Source organism: Somniosus microcephalus, unplaced genomic scaffold (genome assembly GCF_052327205.1).
Source record: "Somniosus microcephalus isolate GS21.2 unplaced genomic scaffold, FLI_Smic_1.0 unresolved_chr5, whole genome shotgun sequence".
In the NCBI taxonomy this organism is placed as follows: domain Eukaryota; kingdom Metazoa; phylum Chordata; class Chondrichthyes; order Squaliformes; family Somniosidae; genus Somniosus; species Somniosus microcephalus.
In genome coordinates, this window is record NW_028225183.1 from 41136641 (window position 1) to 41154937 (window position 18297).

The window sequence follows — 18297 nt, forward strand, 5'->3', positions numbered from 1 at the left end:
TAAGAGGATAACTAGGGAAAAAATAGGGCCCATTAGGGACAAAAGTGGCAATCTGTGTGTGGAGGCGGAAGATGTAGGAGGGTTTCTAAATGAATTTTTTGCCTCTGTTTTCACTATGGAGAAGGACGATGTAGACATAGAAATAGGGCAGGGGGACTGTGATATGCTCGAACATATTAACATCGAGAGGGAGGAGGTATTGGCGGTTTTAGCTGGCCTGAAATTGGATAAATCCCCAGGCCCGGATGAAATGTATCCCAGGCTGCTGTGTGAGGCAATGGAAGAGATTGCGGGGGCTCTAACACATATATTCAGGACCTCTCTGGCCACAGGGGATGTGCCAGAGGACTGGAGAACCGCTAATGTAGTACCATTATTCAAGAAGGGTAGCAGGGAAAAACCGGTGAACTACAGGCCAGTGAGCCTAACATCAGTGGTAGGAAAATTATTGGAAAAAATTCTGAGGGACAAAATTTGTCTCCACTTGGAGAGGCAAGGATTAATCAGGGATAGTCAACATGGCTTTGTCAAGGGAAGATCATGTCTGACTAATTTCATTGAATTTTTTGGGGGGGTGACTAGGTGTGTGGATGAGGGTAACGCAGTAGATGTGGTATACATGGCGTTCAGTAAGGCCTTCGATAAAGTCCCGCACAGGAGACTGGTCCAGAAGGTAAGAGCCCATGGAATCCAGGGTGCCTTGGCACATTGGATACAAAACTGGCTTAGTGGCAGAAGGCAGAGGGTGATGGTCGAAGGTTGTTTTTGTGACTGGAAGCCTGTGGCCAGTGGGGTACCACAGGGATCGGTGCTGGGTCCCTTGCTGTTTGTGGTCCACATTAATGACTTGGATATGAATGTAAAAGGTATGATCAGTAAGTTCGCGGATGATACAAAAAATGGTAGGGTGGTAAATAGCGAGGAGGGTAGCCTCAGTCTGCAGGACGATATAGATGGGTTGGTCAGATGGGCGGAACAGTGGCAAATGGAATTTAACCCGGAAAAGTGCGAGGTGATGCACTTTGGGGGGACTAACAAGGCAAGGGAATACACAATGAATGGAAAGGCCCTAGGCAAAACGGAGGGTCAGAGGGATCTGAGTGTGCAAGTACACAGATCCCTGAAGGCGGCGGAACAGGTGGATAAGGTGGTAAAAAAGGCATATGGGATATTTGCCTTCATTAGCCGAGGCATTGAATATAAGAGCAAGGAGGTTATGATGGAGCTGTATAAAACACTGGTTAGGCCACAGCTGGAATACTGTGTGCAGTTCTGGTCGCCACACTACAGGAAGGATGTGATCTCGTTAGAGAGGGTGCAGAGGAGGTTCACCAGGATGTTACCAGGGCTGGAGCGCTTCAGCTGTGAAGAGAGACTGGGCAGATTGGGTTTGTTTTCCTTGGAGCAGAGGAGGCTGAGGGGGGACATGATTGAGGTGTACAAAATTATGAGGGGCATAGATAGGATGGATGCTGAGGAGCTTTTTCCCTTAGTAGAGGGGTCAATAACTAGGGGGCATAGATTCAAGGTAAAGGGCGGGAGGTTTAGAGGGGAATTGAGAAAGAACTTTTTCACCCAGAGGGTGGTTGGAGTCTGGAACTCACTGCCTGAAAGGGTTGTGGAGGCAGGAACCCTCACAACATTTAAGAAGCATTTGGATGAGCACTTGAAATGCCATAGCATACAAGGCTACGGACCAAATACTGGAATATGGGATTAGATTAGACAGGGCTTGATGGCCGGCGTGGACACGATGGGCCGAAGGGCCTCTATCCGTGCTGTATTACTCTATGACCATGTCTAGGCACACGTGCTCTATCTGTGACAATACTCCTCTGGTAAATTTATTTTAAAGCTGAAATTAAAGAATAGAATGATTATAACCGGACAACTGAATTCGTTATTATTCAAGTGGACAAAGAGAACTTTGTTGAAGTCAACAATTTTTCAATTGACATGGTGTGTGCTTCTGTCAAGCTACTTTGAGTTCTTTATCCTGGAGCTTCAGCAATTCATATAGCCATCTGGAAAATTGTGGATTAAGCCCACCCACGCAAAATAGATCGCAAGGCTGTCGTAGCAGCAGGCAGGGGCAGTCACTTGATCACATCTACTTTATGTTGATCGAGGCTGCGTCGTTCATCCGTGTTGTTAATACCGAGAAAGGGAACAACAGGTTGCAGGTAGTTTGTCTTTCGAGTGTTAATTTTAAGACCAGCCTCTGTCAGCAGCTGCAACAACTAAGAGCAGAAAGAACAGGAGCAGATCTCGGCCATTCGGCCCCTCGAGCCTGCTCCTCCATTCAATAAATCAGGGGGGAACCTCTACATCAAATTTCTTAAAGAAACAGATTGGTGTATAAGAGTAAAGAAGCATTACTGCAATTATGTAGGGCCGTGGTGAGACAACACCTGGGGTAATGTGTACAGCTTTGGTCTCCTTAACTAAAAATAGATACACTTGCCTTAGTGGAAGTGCAGCAAATGTTCGCTGAACTGATTCCTGGGATGAGATGATTTTCCTATGCGGTGATATTTTGTAGAATAGGACTATATTCCATACAGTTTAAAAGAATGAGAGGTGATCTCATTGTAATATATAAAATAATTAATTCCTTGTCAGGGTGATGCTGCGAGTATGATTCCCCTAGCTGGCGATTCTAGAAGCAGGGGTCACAGTCTCATGATAAGCGGATGGCCATTTAGCCATGGTGTGGAGATGCCGGAGTTGGACTGGGGTGGACAAATGTAAGAAATCACACAACACCAGGTTAAAGTCCAACAGCTTTATTTGAAATCACAAGCTTTCGGAGCGCTGCTCCTTCTTCAGGTGAAGTGGAGAAATGCATAAAGACACAGCTTATATTGTCAGAGAATCATGTCAGATGTTTACAGGTAACCTTTCCAACTGCCATTTATCACACCTCGGCAGAGAGATAATCACAGCAGTCAAAGGTTTTGACCCCTTGTGACCCCACCTCATTGTTCTTTGATGTAATGTTTCCCTGACTGACCTGTTTGGACACCATTCACACCTTTGACTGCTGTGATTATCTCTCTGCCGAGGTGTGATAAATGGCAGTTGGAAAGGTTACCTGTAAACATCTGACATGATTCTCTGACTATATAAGCTGTGTCTTTATGCATTTCTCCACTTCACCTGAAGAAGGAGCAGCGCTCCGAAAGCTTGTGATTTCAAATAAAGCTGTTGGACTATAACCAGGTGTTGTGTGATTTCTTACAGATGGCCATTTAGGACTAAGCTGAGAAGAAAGTTCTTCAATCACACGATTGTGAATCTTTGGAATTCGCTTACCCAGAGGGCTGTGGAATCTTAGTTGTTGAGCATATTCAAGACTGGGATCGATAGACTTAGGGGACAAAAGAAATCTAGAGAGATCACGATAGGGCAGGAAAGTTGAGTTGATGTAAAAGTTCAACCATTATCTTATTTAATTTCAGAGCATAATCTAGGCGTCGTCTGCACTGCAGCTCGTATTCTTTATGTTCTGATGAGAGGAACAGAGAGTTAGAGAGACAGACAAGGAAAGGTCGAGAGACAAGGGGACGGAAATGGAAAAGGAGAAAGACAGAGGAACAGACATGGATAGAGCGAGATACAGTGGGACAGAAATGAAGAGAGTGAGAGAGAAATGAGATATAGGGACAGACGTGCTATGGGAGAAAGAGAATAACAGGGACAGATATGTACGCTACATTCATCCTCCCTAACAAACCACCCCAATCAATTCACTCCATTTAGTTGCTCCTGGGGAAGACGAGGGAAAGGGAATTGGGATGAGATGGCAGGGAGGGAACGGGAGGGCAATGAGGGGGGTGAGGGATCTGGAAGGAGTGCGTTCTATGTCCACACTTTGCTCCTTCCAGCTCCAGCGTGCTTGTTTCGTGTGCACTGTGGTTCCAATCGATGTTATTCACTGGGGCATGTTCTTTGCCCCCAAGGGGCTGAAGTGACTAGTTTCTGGGGTACAGTGCGATCAGTGTTTTTTAACTTTTTAGAACAGCAAGGATGCTCACAACAAGGAATTAGAGAGCATCGAAAGTGTATGAAATCAGCAAAAACAAGTCAGTGGTAATATGTCACGTCCCAGCAAAGAGGGACCATGATTTTCCTGGACAATTCAGTTCTGATCCCCCATGGGAAGCCTTGGTTATCATTACTCTGAATGGGACCCTTCCCATGCAGAAGAGAAGGCAACCAGATTGAACCCAACCTGGACAAAGACTCAGGGAAGAAGCTCCAGCCTGCAGTCGACAAGATGCTCACCTGGGAGAGGCAGGGTACATCAAGTCCCAAACACGTCCCCTTTCTCTCCAGTGAGGGGGCACATCTCCCTCAGACTGTGGTTTTCATTATGTGCTCAGGATCTTTCTTTCTCTCTCAACTTGGCTCTCTCTGTCCTCTGTACATTCTTTGTTTTGTTGTATAGCTGGGATTTGTTTGTACATGCTGTTGCGAAGAGATTCGCCATGTAACCGACTGAGAGTGAGGGATCCAGTATCTCGCTGTTGTTTTTAAGTACTTTGATTTTTTTTGTCCATTTTTTTTCTCCCATTCCTGAGGAATTTTATTTTGTCGAAATGCTGCTATTACACGATGCAGAGAGAGATGAATCGTTGGACGAGGAATCACTAGATAAGAAGTTTTCTCTCCATCGTAGACTGGCCGAGGCCATCCCCACAGGCTGCACCAAACATGCACACCTGAGTTTTGTCTCTTTATTAACACTGGTCCTAGTTTTCTCTCTGGAGCCTGGCTTCGGGGCTTTGGTTAAAATGTTCTTGTTAGACTATAATTTCTCGAGCTTTTAATAAAAGCGCTGGATTTTCTGTTGGGTATGACGTTGTATGCCATAGTGTGAAGGGGCACCCGAATTGAAAAAACAATGCTTTTCTTAATTAAAAGACATCCATGAACATTAAAAGATTTAATGAGAAGAAATCCTAGCGCATGTTAAAGCTGCAGATTTTTTTCTATAAATAAAGTATATATTTCACAACATTCAGCACAGTGTGCAGTACTGCAGTAAATTAAATGAATGAATGAAAATCAGTGTTCTGATTGGAGAACCAGGCCCAGGTGATCCCAGATAAGCTTCCGCACAGGCTGAGTACCTGGGATCTGTGGGCCATTCATTACCCTCCTACTCACAGCGTCAATGCGCAAGTTTAAGCAGGAGGCCCGGCATCAGGTAGATGCCTATACTTTTCGGAGGTACACCGCCCACCACCAGTTCAATTCAATTACAATTTAAATTCAATTTTATTTGTCATATATGCAGCAGACGTGTGTACTGCACAATGAAATGTTCATTTTTACAAGTCCTCCCAACATTGGAATAAATATGGCATAACAATTATAAAATACTAATAGAAATACAGTAATAATAAAAGAAAACAACAGTAACAAAAAATAATAAATTACACGTTCATGAGTCTTATAGCCAGAGGCTAGAAACTGTTTCGAAACCTGCTGGTGCGAGACCATACGCTTCGGTATCTCTTACCGGATGGGAGCAGGGCGACGTGGTTGTGGCTTTGGTGGCTCGAGAATGTATTTATTCTAAGCACCTTCCTCCAGCTCCTCTTGGGGTAGATATTCTGGACAGCAAGTAGATTAATTCCCATAGTATGTTGTGCAGCTTTCACCACCACCTGTAGAGCCCTGCGGTCTGTGGCGGTGCAGTTGCCATACCAGATAGTGATGCAGCCGGACAGTATGCTCTTGATTGTGCACCGGTAGAAGTTGGTGATAATCTGGGGTGTCATTCCAAATTTCTTCAGTCTCCTGAGGAAGAACAGGCATTGGCATGCCTTCTTCGTTACGACGTCGATGTGATTTGACCATGTTAAGTCCTCCGTAATGAATACACCCAGAAATTTGAAGCTGCTGACCCTCTCCACCTCAGCCCCTTCGATGTAAATTGCGGTGTGTCCCTCCCCCTGCCGCTTCCTGTAGACCACGATCATCTCCTTTGTTTTGCTGATGTTGAGGGAGAGGTTGTTGTATTTGCATCATTCTGCTAGAGCTCTTACCCCCTACCTGTAGCCTGTCTCGTCTCCATCTGTGATCAGGCCTACAACGGTAGTATCATCAGCAAAGTTGATGATGGAGTTGGATTTTTAGGCCATAATATGTTTCAGGGACGTAGCGAAATTTGTGGGGGGTGGGGACAGGTTCCTGGAGCTCCAATTTTCTCCACCCCCACCATTCACCACAGGCTCTTGTGATTGAAACAAGTTAAAGCCTGAGTTTAAAGCAGCATGGTCTGCAACGTTGCAAAAACACGGTAAACAGCACTTTACAAACAGGGGCCGTGAGCTCTTTGAACTCCTAAACGTGATCCCGTATAAAGGCTCCGCTATAGTTTCAAAATAAAGCTTGTGTTTCCGGGCAGTTTGTCATCTGGTGGAGAAAGTGCGACCATTTTCTGTCAGTGTCTGGGTCGCCATTTTGTTCGGCATCACTTACTGGAACGCCAGTTTCAGTAAGACACTGGGAGATCATTTTGTTTCGTGTAATAGTGGGATGCCATTTCGATTAAGTTCCTGAGCCGTCATTTCCTTTTGTGGTAGGTAGTGGGACGTCATTTTGCTACATTAATTAGGAAACCATTTTGTTTAAGATACTGCGCCACCATTTTGTATCATGCCGTGTATTGGGACACCATTTTGATTTGTTTCAGATAATAGGACGTTATTTTGAGACCTAGATCTATAAACGGATCATCCGGGTTTAGGAGACAAATTAGAGGAAAACGTATTCAAAATCTGAAAAGCATAACACCAGTTCTAAACAAGAACGAGATCAGGACATAGCTGAACCAAGCTGTCACATTTTATATACACAGCACAGGGCCACGTGTTACAGCGACCGGCCCCTCACTGCGAGAGACACACACTGTATACAGGGACACATAATTACAGAATCCGACTCCTCACTGGGAGAGTCACACACTGTACACAGGGACAGATATTTACAGAGTCCGACTCCACACTGGGAGAGGCACACTTTGTAATCAGGGACACATATTTCAGAGTACAACTCCACACTGGGAAAGACACACACTGTACACAGGGACAGATATTTACAGAGTCCGACTCCACACTGGGAGAGGCACACTCTGTAATCAGGGACACATATTTCAGAGTACAACTCCACACTGGGAAAGACACACACTGTACACAGGGACAGATATTTACAGAGTACAACTCCACACTGGGAGAGGCACACTCTGTACACAGGGACACATATTTCAGAGTACAACTCCACACTGGGAAAGACACACACTGTAGTCAGGTCCAACTGTTAAAGAATCCGACTCCTCACTGGGAGACACAGACGGTACACAGGAAGACTTGTTACAAAGTCCGCCTCCTCACTGGGAGAGACACACACTGTACACAGGATTACTTGTTACAGAGTCCGACACCTCACTGGGAGACACTGATTGTACGTAGGAATATTTGTTACAGTGTCCGACTTCACATTGGGAGAGACACAAATTGAAGACAGCGACACTTCTTACACAGTCCGATTCCACACTGGGAGACATGCATACTGTAGACAGGATCATTTGTTACACAGTCCGACTCCTCACTGGGAGAGATACACACTGTACGCAGGAACATTGGTACAGAGTCCGACTCCACACTGGGATAGATACATATTGTACACAGGTAATTTGGTACAGAGTCCGACTCCACACTGGAAGAGATACACACTGTACACAGGGACATTGGTACAGAATCCGACTCCACACTGGATGAGACCAAAACTGTACACAGGGGCACTTGCAATACAGTAGGACTCTTCACTGGGACAGATGCACACTTTACAATGGAACACGTGTTACTTACTCCGTGTCCACACTGGGAGAGCAGCATAAGATACAGAAGAACACTTCTACATATTTCGATTCGTCACTGGGGCAGACACATTCTGTACAGAGGGACTCCAGTGACAAGAGAGCAGAGAGAAAGTCAGAGAGAGAGCCGTCACCTTCAATCTGTGTGCCGACCTTCTTTGTCTCTCTTTAGTTATCAGGTAGACAGCCCACCCAGATTTTAACAGTGCCTGGCCAGTGAGTATGGATGATCGTAAAATGCGATGAACTCGCAGTCTAATCTCTTACATCTCCTGACCGCTCCGTGACCAGAATTCACCGATTCGCCTAACCCGGGGGTTTAGACAGAGCTGTGATTTGAAGTGTTATCTCTCTGTTTGCGCTCACAAGGCCAAGCAATGAAGCAGTCTGATTATTTTTTGTACAAGTAGAGTGTTATTTTCTCGACACTGTTCTACTTCTGGACTTGTGGAGAGATGGGCTGGATTCTGTCGTCTCTGCACTGAAGGAGGGTTCTGATCTTTCACCTTCCCTACATACTCTTGGAACCCGAGGAGTTTAGAGGGGAAACTGGAGTTTGAATCTTTGCTAAGTTCCAAAATGGGAGACAGGCAGCGAGGTTCCCCGGGTTGAATATGCACAAATCTTCTCACGATCGTCCAATGTAACCCCCGTATCTGCCTCTCTACATCTTCAACTCGTTCCTCTTACTGCTTCCTCCATAGCGTTATCTACATCCCCAACTCTCTGCTTCCACAACTCCGTCTATCTCTCAGCATTTACATCTTTCTACATCACTCACTAACTCTTCTTCCACCTCTCTCTATCAGTTCCTTCATCTCTCTCTACCTTTCCCTCCATCTCTCTCTACAACTTCATCCATCTCTCTCTACCTCTTCCTCCATCTCTCTCTACTTCTCCTTCCTTCTCTCACTACCTCTCCCTCCATGATTCCCTAATCCTGCCTCCATCTCTCTCTACCTCTGTCTCCATTTCTCTCTACCTCTCCCGCCATCGCTCTCACCATATAACTCTACCTCTTTCTGCATCATTATCTAGCACATCCTCCATCTCTCTCTACCAATTTCTCCATCTACCTCTAGCTCTCTCTCCATCGCTATCTACCTCTTCTACCAGCTCGCACTATATCTTTATCCGCCTGTTTATCCTCTCCATCCATTTCCCTCCACATCTTCCTCCACCTCTCTCTATCTTTTTCTCCACCTATCTCTACCTCTTTCTCCATCTCTCTATACCACTCCCGCCATCTCTCTCTACCTCTTCCTCCATCTACTTCTTCCTCTTTCTCCATCGCTATCTATCTCTTCCTCCATCTCTGTCCAACTGTTCCTCCACCTGGATCTACCACTGTGTCCATCTCTCTAACTCTTCATTCACCGTTCTGTAACGCTTTGTCCATCTTTCTCTACATCTCCTTCCATCTCTCTTTACCTCACCCTCCATCTCGCTCTACCTCTGTTTCCATCTCCCTCTACCTCTTCATCCATCTTTCTGTACCTCTACTTTCTCTCTCTCTACCTTTTCCTTAATTTCTCTCAACGTCTCCCTCCATCTCTCTCTAAATTTCTCTCCATCTCTCTCTACCTCTGCCGCATCTATCTCTACCTCTGTTGCCATCTCTCTCTACCTCAGTTATTGAACCCTCTAATAAGGCGAAATGTTAATTTCTATCTGCCCTATCTATGCCCCTTAAATTTGGTACACCTCAATCAGCTGCACCCTCAGCCTTCTCTGCTCTAAGGAAAACAACCCTAGCCTGTCCAGTCTCTCTTCATAGCTGAAGCTCTCCAGCCCAGGTAACATCCTGGTTAATCTCCTCTGCCCCTTTCCGAAGTAATCACATCCTTCCTTTAGTGTGGCGACTAGAACTGCAAAGAGTCTTCCAGCTGTGGCCTAACTAGTGTTTTGTACAGCTCCATCATAACCTCCCTGTTCTTATATTATATGCCTCGGCTAATGTAAGCAAGTTTCCCATAGTCCTTTTTAACCAACATATTTACCTGTCCTGCAGCCTTCCGGGATGTATGTACATGCACACCAAGGTCTATCTGATCCTCTGTCCTTCTAAGTGTCCTACCATTCATTGTATACTCCCTTGCTTTGTTAGTCCACCCACAATTCATCACCTCACACTTTTCAGTGTTAAATTACATTTGCCAATGTTTTGACCATCTAACCAACTCATCCTGTAGCCTGAGGCTTCCCTCCTCGCTATTTATCACTCCACCAATTCTCGTCTAATCTGCAAACTTACTGATCATACCTCCTACATTCATATCTAAATCATGAATGTACAGTACAAACAGCAAAGGACCCAGCACCGATCCCTGTGTTACACCACTGGACACAGGCTTCCAGTCACAAAAGCAAACTTCGACCATCACCATCTGCCTCCTGCCACTAACCCAATTTTGTATCCAGTGTGCCAAACTGACGTGTATCGCATGGGCTCTTACTTTCTTTACCAGTCTCCCATGTGCGACTTGGTCAAAATCCTGACTTAAGCCCATGTAGAGTACTTCAGCTGCACTACCCTCATCCACACACCTATTCACTCCCTCGAGAATTTCAATCAACTTGGTTAGACATGATCTCTTCCTGACAATGCCATGCTGACTATTCTTGATTACTCCTTCCCTCTCCAAGTGGAGACTAATTCTGTCGCTCAGAATGTTTTCAATATTTTCTCCACCACTGATGTTAGGCTCACTGCCCTTTAATTCCCTGTTTTATCCTTACTAACCTTCTTGAATAATGGTACTACGTTATCTATTCTGCAGCCCTCTGGCACCTCTCCTGTGGGCAGAGAGGTTCTGAAAATTTGTGTCAGAGCCCCTGCAACTTCCTGCCTTGCCTCACACCGCAGCCTGGGATACAACTCGTCTGTACCTGGGGAATTAGCCACTTTTAAGACCGCTAAAATCGCTCGATAATAATTTGTTCAAGTATATCACAATCCCACTGACTGATAACTATGCCTACATCGATCATCTCCGTAATGAACACCGCTGCAAAATATTCATTTAAATGCTTACCTACATCTTCCAGCTCTACACACAGATTGGCACTTTGGTCCCTAATGGGGTCCTCTCTTTCCAGTTTACATCTTGCCATTAATATATTTATAAAACACCTTGGGATTGTCCTTTACTTTGCCCGCCAGTGTTGTTACATGTCCCCTCTTCGCTTTCCTAATTTATTTTTTAATTAGACCCCTGCCCCTTCTATATTCCTCTAGGGCTTCCATTGTTCTTAGTTCTTTGTACCTCCCAAAAGCCTCCCGTTTTTTCCTAATCCATACCTGTATATCCCTTGACATCCAGGGTTCCTTAGGATTCTTGGACCCACCCTTGATCTTTACGGGAACTTTTTGGCGTTGTACTCTCTCTATTTACTTTCTGAAATACTCCCACTGCTCTGATGTGGATTTTCCTACAAGTAGCTGATCCCAGTCCACTTTTGCCAGATCCTGCTTTATCTCATTAAAAATGGGCCTTCCCCCAATTTGGAACTTATATTTCTGGTCCATCTTTGTCCTTTTCCATGACTACCTTAAATCTCACCGAATTATGGTCACTGTCACCAACATGCCCTCCTATTTGCACTTCTAACATTTGCCCGGCTACATTCTCTAGAATTAGGTCCAGTGCCGCCCCCTCTTTTGTAGAACTTTCTACATGCTGGCTCAAAAAGCTGTACTGGATGCACTTTAAGAATTCTGCACCCTCTAAGCCTTTCACATTCTGACTATCCCAGTTAATATTCGGGAAGTTGAAATCCCCTACTATTATTATCCTATTATTTCTACACTTCTCTGAGATTTGCCTACATATCTGTTACTGTATCTCCCCCTGACTGTTTGGGGGCCTGGAGTACATTCCAGCAAAGTGCTTGACCCTTTTTCTTTTTAAGTTCTACCAATATGGCCTAATTGCAGGAAACTGCTAACTCGTCATCAATCCATACAGCAGTAATTGAATCATTGGTTAATATTGCAACACCCCCTCCTCTTTTACTCCCCCCTCTGTCTCGCCTGAAGATTCTATACCCTGCAATATTGAGCTGCCATTCCTGCCCCTCCCGCAAACATGTCTCTGTGATAGCAACAACTTCAATTCATCTGCCTTACTCGCAAGACTCCTTGCATTAAAATAAATGCCATCCAGCCTTGCCATACTCCGTTGTGCTGTTACATATTACTTCTGCCTTCCGGGCTCACTTGTTTTTTCCTCTATATTTGTCTGTACATCACACCCTACTATAGTTCCACTCAGTATCCCATCCCCGTGGCTCTCAATCCCATCAAGTAAGTCGTTAATGAAATCGGTGATTAGTTGAGTTCCCAAAAGTGATCAATCAGAGACACCACTCGTCATAATCTGCCAATTAATGTACCTGATCATCATCTGCAAACTTTGTCTCCTGCCGTGCCACCAATTTCCTAACCAGGTTAATAATTTGCCTTCAATTACATGCGTTTCAAATTTAGCCCAATGTCCCATATGCGGGACTTTTTCAAATGTCTTTGCTCCATGTCTACAAGCAAATAATAATTTGTGAACTGGGACTCATAAACCTCTTTGCTCCTCAACAGTTAATAGCTTCCCATTATTTAGAAAATACTCAGAACTATCTTACTTTGTTCCAAAGTGGCTGGTGTCGCACTTGCGTACATTGAACTCGATTTGCCTTTGTTTTGCCGGCTTACTGTGTCTGTCTCTGTCCGTTTGGTTACCTCCATTTCCCAACTGCACTACAAGCGGACCGTCTAACTTAGTGCGATCTTCAAAATATGATGTAAAGTGCTCCATTGCTCCATCCAAGTCAGTCATAAATACGGTGAACATTTGATGATCTAATACAGGTATCTGGGGGACGGCACTTGTCACATCTGACTCCGCTGCTAACGAGCGTGTCTTTTGTGGGTGGGTTAATATTTCTGAAGTGATGGTGGTCTGAGGCAGTCAATCCGGATTTGTGGGAGAAATGTGCTGTACAGGTTGGATTATGGACAAGTAAATTGAATTTGTCGGAGATGCAATGATGCACTGCAGCCAATGAAAGTACTTTTGTGAGCTTGGCATTGCAAGAGCCCGGATAGCTCAGTCGGTAGAGCATCAGACTTTTAATCTGAGGGTCCAGGGTTCAAGTCCCTGTTCGGGTGCTGCTTTTAAATCGCGATACTCAACTTTACATTCGCACTTTGATCATTTAACAAAGAAAATAACAACAGGAGCAGGCTATTTCATGCCTGGAGCCTTCCTGCTTTTAAATCGCGATACTCAACTTTACATTCGCACTTTGATCATTTAACAAAGAAAATAACAACAGGAGCAGGCCATTTCATGCCTGGAGCCTTTCTGCCATTTAATTAAATCATCGATCGATATCCGTTTGCATTCCTTTGCTCCAGATCCCTTAATACCTTTGGTAAACAAACATCTCTCAAACTCAAGTTTAAAATTGACAATTGGCCCAGCTTTAATTACTGTCTGTGGAAGTGTGTTACAAATTTCTGTCACACAAACTTCTCTCCTGAAACGCTTGGATCTAATGTTGAGGCTATGGCCCCTTCTCCCAGATCGGTCAATCATCAGAAATAGCTTCTCGCTATCGACACTAGCATTTCCTCTTAATATCGTGAATACTTCAATCAAATCACCACTTAAGCTTCTAAATTCCAGGAAAAAAAAACCGAGTTTGTGCAATATCCCGTTGTAATTTGTCCCTTGGACTTTATGTCTACTTCACTTTTTAAGCCTAATAATACATTCCCAAGCTGTGATGCCGAGAGTTGAACACAGTACCGCAGCTGTGGCCTAACCAGTGCTTTGTATAGCTGTGGCATCATTTCACCCTCTTATATTGTAATCCTGCAGATATAAGTATCACTTTTCAATTAGCTTTTTGATTCATTTCTGTACCTGTCCATGACCATTTAATGATATATGTACAGGGACACAAGTCTATTTGGATATCAACTGTTTCCAGCTTAACATTATAAGGAGTGTATTCTAAATACTCCTATAAAGATCGGTAGTGAATCACGTCACACTTGCTAATATTTAAATCAATTTGCCAGAAAATTACACATTCACTTAATCTATGAATATCTGGTCAAATGTCTTGCTTCCATCTCAACTGATTTTCATGCCGCCTATCTTTTTTGTCATCCTCAAACTTGGATGTGTGGCTCTCAATCCCATCAAGTAAGTCGTTAATGAAATCGGTGATTAGTTGAGTTCCCAAAAGTGATCAATCAGAGACACCACTCGTCATAATCTGCCAATTAATGTACCTGATCATCATCTGCAAACTTTGTCTCCTGCCGTGCCACCAATTTCCTAACCAGGTTAATAATTTGCCTTCAATTACATGCGTTTCAAATTTAGCCCAATGTCCCATATGCGGGACTTTTTCAAATGTCTTTGCTCCATGTCTACAAGCAAATAATAATTTGTGAACTGGGACTCATAAACCTCTTTGCTCCTCAACAGTTAATAGCTTCCCATTATTTAGAAAATACTCAGAACTATCTTACTTTGTTCCAAAGTGGCTGGTGTCGCACTTGCGTACATTGAACTCGATTTGCCTTTGTTTTGCCGGCTTACTGTGTCTGTCTCTGTCCGTTTGGTTACCTCCATTTCCCAACTGCACTACAAGCGGACCGTCTAACTTAGTGCGATCTTCAAAATATGATGTGCAGTGCTCCATTGCTCCATCCAAGTCAGTCATAAATACGGTGAACATTTGATGATCTAATACAGATATCTGGGGGACGGCACTTGTCACATCTGACTCCGCTGCTAACGAGCGTGTCTTTTGTGGGTGGGTTAATATTTCTGAAGTGATAGTGGTCTGAGGCAGTCAATCCGGATTTGTGGGAGAAATGTGCTGTACAGGTTGGATTATGGACAAGTAAATTGAATTTGTCGGAGATGCAATGATGCACTGCAGCCAATGAAAGTACTTTTGTGAGCTTGGCATTGCAAGAGCCCGGATAGCTCAGTCGGTAGAGCATCAGACTTTTAATCTGAGGGTCCAGGGTTCAAGTCCCTGTTCGGGCGCTGCTTTTAAATCGCGATACTCAACTTTACATTCGCACTTTGATCATTTAACAAAGAAAATAACAACAGGAGCAGGCCATTTCATGCCTGGAGCCTTTCTGCCATTTAATTAAATCATCGATCGATATCCGTTTGCATTCCTTTGCTCCAGATCCCTTAATACCTTTGGTAAACAAACATCTCTCAAACTCAAGTTTAAAATTGACAATTGGCCCAGCTTTAATTACTGTTTGCGGAAGTGTGTTACAAATTTCTGTCACACAAACTTCTCTCCTGAAACGCTTGGATCTAATGTTGAGGCTATGGCCCCTTCTCCCAGATGGGTCAATCATCAGAAATAGCTTCTCGCTATCTACACTAGCATTTCCTCTTAATATCGTGAATACTTCAATCAAATCACCACTTAAGCTTCTAAATTCCAGGAAAAAAAAACCGAGTTTGTGCAATATCCCGTTGTAATTTGTCCCTTGGACTCTATGTCTCCTTCACTTTTTAAGCCTAATAATACATTCCCAAGCTGTGATGCCGAGAATTGAACACAGTACCGCAGCTGTGGCCTAACCAGTGCTTTGTATAGCTGTGGCATCATTTCACCCTCTTATATTGTAATCCTACAGATATAAGTATCACTTTTCAATTAGCTTTTTGATTCATTTCTGTACCTGTCAATGACCATTTAATGATATATGTACAGGGACACAAGTCTATTTGGATATCAACTGTTTCCAGCTTAACATTATAAGGAGTGTATTCTAAATACTCCTATAAAGATCGGTAGTGAATCACGTCACACTTGCTAATATTTAAATCAATTTGCCAGAAAATTACACATTCACTTAATCTATGAATATCTGGTCAAATGTCTTGCTTCCATCTCAACTGATTTTCATGCCGCCTATCTTTTTTGTCATCCTCAAACTTGGATGTGTGGCTCTCAATCCCATCAAGTAAGTCGTTAATGAAATCGGTGATTAGTTGAGTTCCCAAAAGTGATCAATCAGAGACACCACTCGTCATATTCTGCCAATTAATGTACCTGATCATCATCTGCAAACTTTGTCTCCTGCCGTGCCACCAATTTCCTAACCAGGTTAATAATTTGCCTTCAATTACATGCATTTCAAATTTAGAACAATGTCCCATATGCGGGACTTTATCAAATGTCTTTGCTCCATGTCTACAAGCTAATAATAATTTGGGAACTGGGACTCATAAACCTCTTTGCTCCTCAACAGTTAATAGCTTCCTATTATTTAGAAAATACTCAGAACTATCTTACTTTCTCCAAAGTGGCTGGTGTCACACTTGCGTACATTGAACTCGATTTTGCCTTTGTTTTGCCGGCTTACTGTCTCTGTCCATTTGGTTACCTCCATTTCCCAACTGCACTACGAGCGGACCGTCTAACTTAGTGCGATCTTCAAAATATGATCTGCAGTGCTCCATCCAAGTCAGTCATAAATACGGTGAACAGTTGATGATCTAATACAGATATCTGGGGGACGGCGCTTGTCACATCTGACTCCGCTGCTAACGAGCCTGTCTTTTGTGGGAGGGTTAATATTTCTGAAGTGATGGTGGTCTGAGGCAGTCAATTCGGATTTGTGGGAGAAATGTGCTGTACAGGTTGGATTATCACAGAATCACAGAATCACAGAAACCTCACAGTGCAGATAGAGGCCATTTCGGCCCATCGAGCCTGCACCGACACATATCCCACCCGATCCCTGTAACCTCTACACCAACACATATCCCACCCTATCCCCGTAACCCCACGTATTTAATCCCCCTAACACTAAGGGTCAATTTATCATAGCCAATCAACCTAACCCGCACATTTTTGGATTATGTACAAGTAAATTGAATTTGTTGGAGATGCAATGATGCACTGCAGCCAATGAAAGTACTTTTGTGAGCTTTGAATTGCAAGAGCCCGGATAGCTCAGACTATTAATCTGAGGGTCCAGGGTTCAAGTCCCTGTTCGGGCGCTGCTTTTAAATCGCGATACTCAACTTTACATTCGCACTTTGATCATTTAACAAAGAAAATAACAACAGGAGCAGGCCATTTCATGCCTGGAGCCTTTCTGCCATTTAATTAAATCATCGATCGATATCCGTTTGCATTCCTTTGCTCCAGATCCCTTAATACCTTTGGTTAACAAACATCTCTCAATCTCAAGTTTAAAATTGACAATTGGCCCAGCTTTAATTGTTATTTTCGGAAGTATGTTACAAATTTCTGTCACACAAACTTCTCTCCTGAAACGCTTGGATCTAATGTTGAGGCTATGGCCCCTTCTCCCAGATGTGTCAATCATCAGAACTAGCTTCTCGCTATCTACACTAGCATTTCCTCTTAATATCGTGAATACTTCAATCAAATCACCACTTAAGCTTCTAAATTCCAGGAAAAAAACCCGAGTTTGTGCAATATCCCGTTGTAATTTGTCCCTTGGAATCTATGTCTCCTTCACTTTTTAAGCCTAATAATACATTCCCAAGCTGTGATGCCAAGAATTGAACACAGTACCGCAGCTGTGGCCTAACCAGTGCTTTGTATAGCTGTGGCTTCATTTCACCCTCTTATATTGTAATCCTACAGATATAAGTATCACTTTTCAATTAGCTTTTTGATTCATTTCTGTACCTGTCCATGACCATTTAATGATATATGTACAGGGACACAAGTCTATTTGGATATCAACTGTTTCCAGCTTAACATTATAAGGAGTGTATTCTAAATACTCCTATAAAGATCGGTAGTGAATCACGTCACACTTGCTAATATTTAAATCAATTTGCCAGAAAATTACACATTCACTTAATCTATGAATGTCTGGTCAAATGTCTTGCTTCCATCTCAACTGATTATAATGCCGCCTATCTTTTTTGTCATCCTCAAACTTGGATGTGTGGCTCTCAATCCCATCAAGTAAGTCGTTAATGAAATCGGTGATTAGTTGAGTTCCCAAAAGTGATCAATCAGAGACACCACTCGTCATATTCTGCCATTTAATGTACCTGATCATCATCTGTAAACTTTGTCACCTGTCGTGCCACCAATTTCCTAACGAGGTCAATAATTTGCCTTCAATTACATGCGTTTCAAATTTAGCCCAATGTCCCATCTGCGGGACTTTATCAAATGTCTTTTGCTCCATGTCAACAAGCTAATAATAATTTGTGAACTGGGACTCATAAACCTCATTGCTCCTCAAAAGTTAATAGCTTCCCATTATTTAGAAAATAATCAGAACTATCTTACTTTGTTCCAAAGTGGATGGTGTCACACTTGCGTGCAGTGAACTCGATTTGCCTTTGTTTAGCCGGCTTACTGTG

The 18297-nt window shown here is 43.5% G+C and overlaps 2 non-coding genes across 2 annotated transcripts; both read left to right on the forward strand.

Moving 5' to 3' along the window:
* The first annotated feature begins 12979 nt into the window (after positions 1-12979).
* Positions 12980-13052, forward strand: trnak-uuu (transfer RNA lysine (anticodon UUU)). The gene has a single exon. It is a non-coding gene; the product is annotated as a tRNA-Lys (tRNA).
* Positions 13053-14882: 1830 nt separating this feature from the next.
* trnak-uuu (transfer RNA lysine (anticodon UUU)) lies at positions 14883-14955 on the forward strand. The gene has a single exon. It is a non-coding gene; the product is annotated as a tRNA-Lys (tRNA).
* The last annotated feature ends 3342 nt before the right edge of the window (positions 14956-18297 follow it).